This window comes from Hemicordylus capensis, chromosome 2 (genome assembly GCF_027244095.1).
Source record: "Hemicordylus capensis ecotype Gifberg chromosome 2, rHemCap1.1.pri, whole genome shotgun sequence".
NCBI classification, from domain to species: domain Eukaryota; kingdom Metazoa; phylum Chordata; class Lepidosauria; order Squamata; family Cordylidae; genus Hemicordylus; species Hemicordylus capensis.
This window is the reverse complement of record NC_069658.1, coordinates 112,437,586-112,444,865: the sequence shown is the minus strand read 5'-3', so window position 1 is coordinate 112,444,865 and position 7,280 is coordinate 112,437,586. Positions and strand designations below refer to the sequence as shown.

General features: G+C 44.7%; 1 long non-coding RNA gene across 2 annotated transcripts; it reads right to left on the bottom strand.

Moving 5' to 3' along the window:
* Nucleotides 1-999: 999 nt before the first annotated feature.
* LOC128341734 (uncharacterized) lies at nt 1,000-6,902 on the bottom strand. Of its 2 annotated transcripts, none has more exons than XR_008314530.1 (3): nt 6,126-6,902; nt 3,023-3,226; nt 1,000-1,109 (listed from the first exon to the last, which is right to left on the bottom strand). It is a non-coding gene; the product is annotated as an uncharacterized LOC128341734 (long non-coding RNA). The 2 variants fall into 2 exon arrangements; XR_008314531.1 differs by having other exon boundaries at nt 3,023-3,110.
* Nucleotides 6,903-7,280: the final 378 nt, after the last annotated feature.

The window sequence follows — 7,280 nt, the reverse complement described above, 5'->3', positions numbered from 1 at the left end:
AAAACTATCTTAGTGAGGTTGTTAGGATCAATTATATATAACATAATTGATGTTATATAGCAGCAGTCTATTTTTGGCAATCAGAAGCATTAAACCTTTTCTACACAACATGTAAAATTAAATTTCCAAAGGTGCATAGCATGGTGAAGTTGAAATTAAATGTCACCAAATCACTTAGATGATGAGAGCTGTTCCTTTGCCAAATGTCATCTTCCAACCCCTTTCCACTTAGCTTGTAAAGCGGCTCAAAATATTTTACAATGAATTGTTTATAATGAATCACATTGTTGTTTATACTTTCCGTAGATACACTGAAACACCATAACCACTTTTACACACATTTTTGAAATAAAATATGTATGCGACATATAGCCACTTGCATTTCATCACAATTTGTCTACATTTTTCAAAGAAATACAGCACACCAGCACACACACAAAGTAAAGAGCCAGTGTAATTTTGTGGTTAGAGTATTCAGTTAGAACTGGGGAGTCCTGGGCTTGAAGGCCCAATCGGCCACGAAGCTCTCTAGGCACCTTGGGCTGGTCACCCTACTTCACAAGGTTGTTGTGAGGATAAGAAGGGTGGGAGGCATAGAAATATGGATTTTAGAAATATGAATATGTTACAGGCACTCCACACTTCCCCAAGCAGAGAAAACTTCCAGGAATGCAACACTACTCGGGCTCTAGTTTCCTTTGGAAGAGAGATTCTTTTGAGGATTATTTGTCTTCATAATATTTGGTTTATTTATAAATATACAAGCTGAGCATCAGATGAAGTTTAATAACAGTGCACTCTGACAACTAAGCAGCAGCTTACAATGAGGCACAGAGAGTAACATCTGCTTTCTGCTCATTCTAGCCTCTCCAAAACTACTCAGTCTCTTTCTCTCTCATACAGAAACTTCCTGAAACTGCTTTTAATTTTTACTACTAAACCCACCCACCCCCATGAGCCACACTCTCACAACATCCCCCTCCCAGCAGGTGGAGAATACCTGTCATCTTACAAGATTCTTCTAACTTCCCCCTCCAGCGGATCTCTCATCCATTAGCTCTCTTCCAGAAACGTCAGCTGATCTCCTGAACTATCAGCCAGTGTTCTGCCTACAAATGTGAGTTAGCACACATGGATTACAAACTCATAGCAATAATTACTTTAAATATATACATATGCAAACATTAACTACTTCAGCTCCAGCTCTAATACTGGGGTTTTTGTTTTGTTTTCCCTCGTTGTTGCCATCCTCCCCAATTCTCACACCCAAGATTCTCACACGCAACCCAAGATTCTCACCTTATCGTGAGACAGGAAATCTACCATAGGCAAGGAGCAGCAGTAACGCAGGGGAAACTTCAGGAGGGCATGAGATATGGAATGAGATAAGGGACTGACTATCATGGTGTTGTGAGTTTGGGCTGCCAAGATTAGCAGCTGGGCAACTACAAATAGGGCACGGAATCTGGAAACGGGACAGGTCACTGGGGTGGAGAGGAGAGAGAGATTCCTACTATCAGGGATTCTATGGCTGGAACTGGGAAGCTCATGGTTTGAAGCTGTAAACTAGCTTGGTGAATTACCGGCTATGGGGCAGAGACTATGAGGCTGTTCTCACCCGCATTTCCCCTGCGCGTGAGAACCGCTTGGAGCCACTTGGCCCACAGCAACAAGCCCGCCTCCAAAACGAGGTTAAGGGAGCAAGTTCTCCCTTTGCCTCAATTTTAGGATAGTCTGCCAGCACTGGCTGCTTGCAGCTGAAGCTAGGAGACTGCGTGGTTCCCGGCCAGTGTCGGGGTGGATCCCCACACCACTTGCTCTGTGTTCCTCATCCTGTCTAGTCCAACCTAGCTAAGGTTGGGGCCTAAGTGTTCTAATCAAAACGCACACTTAGAAGACATGAGCTCAAGGTATTCTCCATAATTGTAGTCACAACCTTTGACAGTTTTCTTGGGTACTTTTAGACACAGAAGGTCCAAACTTTGTAGTACAGGAAACATGCTTGCAAACCAAAAGCCATTTTAAACGTAAAGGGTGCCGTCTAGTTGATGTCAACTCCTGGCAACCACAGAGCCCTGTGGTTGTCTTTGGTAGAACACAGGAGGGGTTTACCACTGCCATCTCCCGCACAGTATGAGAGGATGCCTTTCAGCATCTTCCTATATCGCTGCTGCCATATAGAGGTGTTTCCCATAGTCTGGGGAACATACCAGCAGGGATTCGAACTGGCAATCTCTGGCTTGCTAGTCAAGTCATTTCCCACTGGGCCATTTTACTAGTCTATACAGAATACTTGAGAAAATAAGGGAGCATGGCTCCTAGCATTGTTAAGCATTTAGTCCTGGTGGGTTATTACTCTGTCTTGGAGGAGTATGAATTACTTTTAGGGTCATAATGAATATAGGCTCTCTGATTGGCTCTAAAATGGAACTAACCTAAAATGAAGGAGTCAAAAAGCTATTTGAACCTCAAAGGGTAATTTGCTTAATGCCCAAGTCAGGTGTCTCTGCCTTAGGCACGCATGTGACCTGTTTTATTTTGAGACATTAGGAACTGTCTAAATATCACTGGTGTTCATTTAAATGATCTTGACAGACAACTCTGTCTGATGATGGATCAAAAATATGCTTGCTATGTATTGCTGTCTTTATCACCAAATGAGCAATAAAAGGAAGCATCTTCCTCAATTAAAATAATTAACATGGTCTCTGTTGCCTTTATTGGAGTTATGTGATAAAGAACAGATTGCAAATGGGCATAAAGTAGGCATTTGGGACTAGAGTATGAAGTCTGAGAATGTTGGCTGTCACTAGGCGGACCAGTGGAGTCTTCATATTTCAAGGCAGAAGAACAACTCACTCTATTGTAGCATTTTATTTTCCATACTGCATCAGCTGCAATTACAAAACATCAGATTTAAGGACTGGCTATTTGCGTCTGCAGACATTTGCATTCTAACCTGCGATAAGAAGATTAGGTAAGAAGATGCATTAAGAATTTATAAAGGAATGTGCTGACTCACTTCTGCAAGGTGGAAATAAGGAATTTCCCAGAGGTTCCATCAGGGCCAGTCAGGAATGCTTGCTTGAAAAGGTCAGGGCTTCTCTACCCTGAAAATGGGAGTCATGGAATTTGAGTCATTGAGGTTCTTCCCTTTCCTCCATAATCACTAGGAGATAGAGGGTCACACTATTTCCTGGGACATTACCATGCAACATGTGCACTCCTGGCGAAAGGAAGAATATACTGAGGTAGAATGCTAAAGGTCGATACCATGTAACATCACCCAGTCCAAACATTGTGCATTTATCTGTGATCATGGCCACTAGAACCATCCATGTGGACAAGCAATGTCAACTTAATTGGCATTTAGGAATCACACCCAGTGTAGAAATATAAATTGACCATCAAATAGATACCAATTAGTGTTTTTTTTCTTAAAAGTATTTCTATACTATATGAATAAAAATAGAAACTAGGACAATGAACTCATGCCTAGAGCAAACTATGCACTTTAGGGACAGAGTCAGGTTTTTGTTTGAGGGAAAGGCTAAAGAAAAGCTTGATCACAACATTAAAACAGCTGCAGGCATTAGTTCTGTGCCTCTGGCTAAAAGGAAAAAACCAACCTGCTTCTTGTGTTTGGCTACTTGCATTCAGGACAAGCCTTTTCCTGGGTCTTGTTGTGACACTTGGGGATTCTGCAGCGATATACTAAGCACGCTCACAAGACAAAATAATGGCCCTGATGCAAATCCCTCTTTTGCATGGTAACTGATATGACCCTTACTGACAGAATGAAATGAAGGTGTATTGCAGTGAAATGAATGGGTATAAGGCAGCATTGTCTGTTGTGTGCAGTCTCGCAGCTTTATACATAAGAAGCCATGTATAATACACTTCTATTAGAATGGCTGTAAACAGCAATACACATTTGAAATAATCTCAATTGCTATTTTAAGAAACCAATATTTAAATGTGCATGATCAACAGAATCAAGTGGTACCTATTTCCCTGAGCTGTACCTATCCAGGCTGTAGATGAAGTGCTGTGTGTTTGAATGCTCTCTCCCATAGGAAAAAGTATGTGCGTATTAAAATAGTCTGTCTTTTCCTTGACTGGCCCAATACAAGCTGAATATTTGGGAAAAGATTATTCTCAGACAAAATATCTGGGATGGAAGCCTCAAATTTGCAAAATGAAATAAGTTAAATATGTGGACTGATTTGGTCCCCCTCCCCAATTTTATCAGCACTTAATTAAAATCCCTTGTATTTGGGCAACAAGGAGTTTATTTCTGTTTTAATTTGGATAAGTTGCTTTCAGGTTTACAGGTAAAAATAATCACAAATTAATTAGAATGCCTTCATTTGTTTGGGTTGATTAATAGTACACAAGGAAATCTGGTTTTACATAATTCATCAATCTGACAAAGCTAGCACTCTCTAGTTCCACTGAACAGAAACCTCCTTATTTCATGACACTTGAAAAACAACCTAGCATTCTTCCACCAGATTCTTTCAACAGTGGCCTTAGAGTCATGCTAATTCAGTTTGCAATGTAGTAATCACATTTCCCAGAGAAGAAGAGTAACAAACTCAAAGATAGGTTCTCAAATTGTTTTTTAATAAGAGAGTCCATGATTATGCCTAAGAAGTAAGCTCAACAATGAAACATGGTAAGAATCCTATATAATAAAAGGCTACGTGAGTGGCCGTGGCTTTGGAACGTTGGGGATCTGCGTCCCTGCCTCCCTGGGCTGTTCTGGGCCTGCGCGAAGCGCAGGCCCAGAAGAGCCCAAGGGACACAGGACTGCAGTGTCCCACAGCCACGGGCAGCCATTAGCCGGTGTGTGGCGGCGGGGGAAAGTGGCCGAGGCGGCGGCAGAGCCGCCGCCTCGGCCATGAGCTGCGGCACGGCGAGAGGAGGCCGAGGCAACCAGAAGCGGCCGCCCTGAAAAAGGCGAGGGCAATGGCGGCGGGGGAAGACCGAGACGGGGGACAGGGAAGCTGGGCGAGGTGGCGGCGAAGCTGCCAACGAGGCCCCCGCCCGCTCACAGCCGTCGCCCCCACCTGCTCACCCGCCCTCCCAGCTGCCCAAAATCACCTTCCCCACTCCCCCCCCAAAAAGATTAAGGGCCAAAATGGCCCATGAGAAGGTCGCCGCCCCCGCCTATCGCCCTCCCAGCTGTTGAAGACCACCTTACCCGCTCCAGCCCGAGGGAAAAGAGAGGAGCTCACGAGCAGAGCTCCTCTCTGTGCTAAGTCACTGCTCAAACTGCCGCTATGGACGCAAAGGACGCCTATTGCGTCCATTGCGACAGTATAGGCAGCAGCTTAACACAGAGAATAGCTCTGTTTCCGAGTTCCTCTCTTCTTCGGGCTGGAGCGGGTAAGGTGGGCTCCGGCAGCTGGGTGCGCGGGAGGGCGATAGGCGGGGGCGGCCACCTTCTCATGGGCCATTTTGGCCGTTATTCATCCACCCCCCCCCAAAAAAAAGTAAAAGCAAAATAAGGAAGAACAAAAACAGAGAACAACAACAAAACAAAAAACAAAAAGAGAGAGGGGACAAGGGGGGGGGGAAGAGACAGAAAGAGAGAGAGAGAGAGACAGAAAAGACGGGATAGAAAGCTAGCGCCCGTTATCATAACGGGCTTAAAAATACTAGTCTAATATAAATTACTAAGGCCTGCCAGCTTACAGGGAGGCCTTACAGGACCCATAGTAAGTTGTTGTTGTTTTTGCAATTTTGCAGTAGTGACAGGCTATTTCTTTTCTGTGACTCCTGAACTGTGTCCTGGCCAACTCTGATCGGTGCACTGCTTCAGACCTCAGATCCAAGGTTTTCACCAAGTCAGTCGAGATCATCCAGCCTCTTTTTGAAGTGCAAATTCTGCAAAAGCATCAGAACTCGTCCACTCAAGTTTGCTGCCAGGACTCTTTCTGTCTCTCCACTTTTTGGGGAGACACATTTCAAGATGGTGAAAGGTAAGCTTCCCCAGAGAGCTTACCAGCATAGGCAGTGGGCTTCCTGCTTACTACAGCTATATGGACCTGTTCCTTCCCACTTAGCCCTTTATAAGAATCACAGGAGACAGAAGAATATAAAAAGTTAGGCTTACTCACCTGTGGCTTCTGGCTGCTCATCCCTGACAAAGCCACTGACTTCGTGTGATACTCTCCGCTTTCTTTTCCACCACAATTCCAGTCCCTGTAGATCTTTGTGCAGTTCGTCAGTTACCCCTACTGGCCACATAGGTGTCCACAGGACTTTCCCCCAAGTGACAGTGAGAGGCTGCAATCCTCCCCTGGGAGTAATCCCCCATTGAATTAAATGGGGTTGGCTGCATTGGGAAGGGCAACCTCCCCCTCTTCCGCCCACCCTCCAGATGCCCATACTGTAGCTGGCCAGTTCCAAATTAGTCTAGGCTGGTTGATTTTCAGCTACTAGCTTGATTTTCAGCTACACCCTTGAGTCCAAGCTAGTCTAAACCCAGCTACCAAATCAATTTTCGTTTGCCAATCCCAACTGGAAGCTCCGTAGCTGGGCAGTTTTAACTCCTGGCAGCCTGTGGTGTAGGCAAGGTTCTCGTCTCCTGACTTGGGCTGCTCATGCTGGCTTGGAAGTTTTCTTTCTGTTGCTTTGAGGCCTCCATCTGCTGCTGGGAACTGGCCTCCATGCTTAACTGAAGACTTGTACGCTGCTGGCTTCATTGCTGCAAGGCCTCTTTGGCTGATTCAAGTCTTTCTTTAATTTCCGGCTGTAACTTGGCCTCCATTTGCTGCTGGCATAGTTTTAATTGCTCTAGAAGTGTTACAGTTTCTTCCTCCACCCTGGCTCAGTAACTCCACTTCATGGTCTCTCTGAGGAAACACAGTCCCATTTCTCACAGTAGTGTTACATGTCCTCTGACCCCATTTCTCCAAGGAGTGAGAAGTTGATTGCGTGCTGCAGTTACTCGGGTCTTGGTTGGCTTTGAGGAGAGATCACTGAGGACTTGTGGTGTTTTTGCAGTATTATGTTTATTTATGCAAACATACAAGTTGAGCATTAGATAGAGTTGGCAGATAGCAGAACACTCCAGTAAGTCAGCAGCTGCTCACATTCGGTTCTCAAAGATCAAATCCTGCACCCTCAAAGGTGCTGCTAGCCTTCTGCCAAGTATATGTATTCCACCCTGTTCCCAAAAACCAAATTAAAGCCCCATTCAGACAGTTAAAAACACATCACTGTAACTGTAAAGCGGCAAAAAAAAAGGGGTCAGAAGTCCTGTCCCCAAC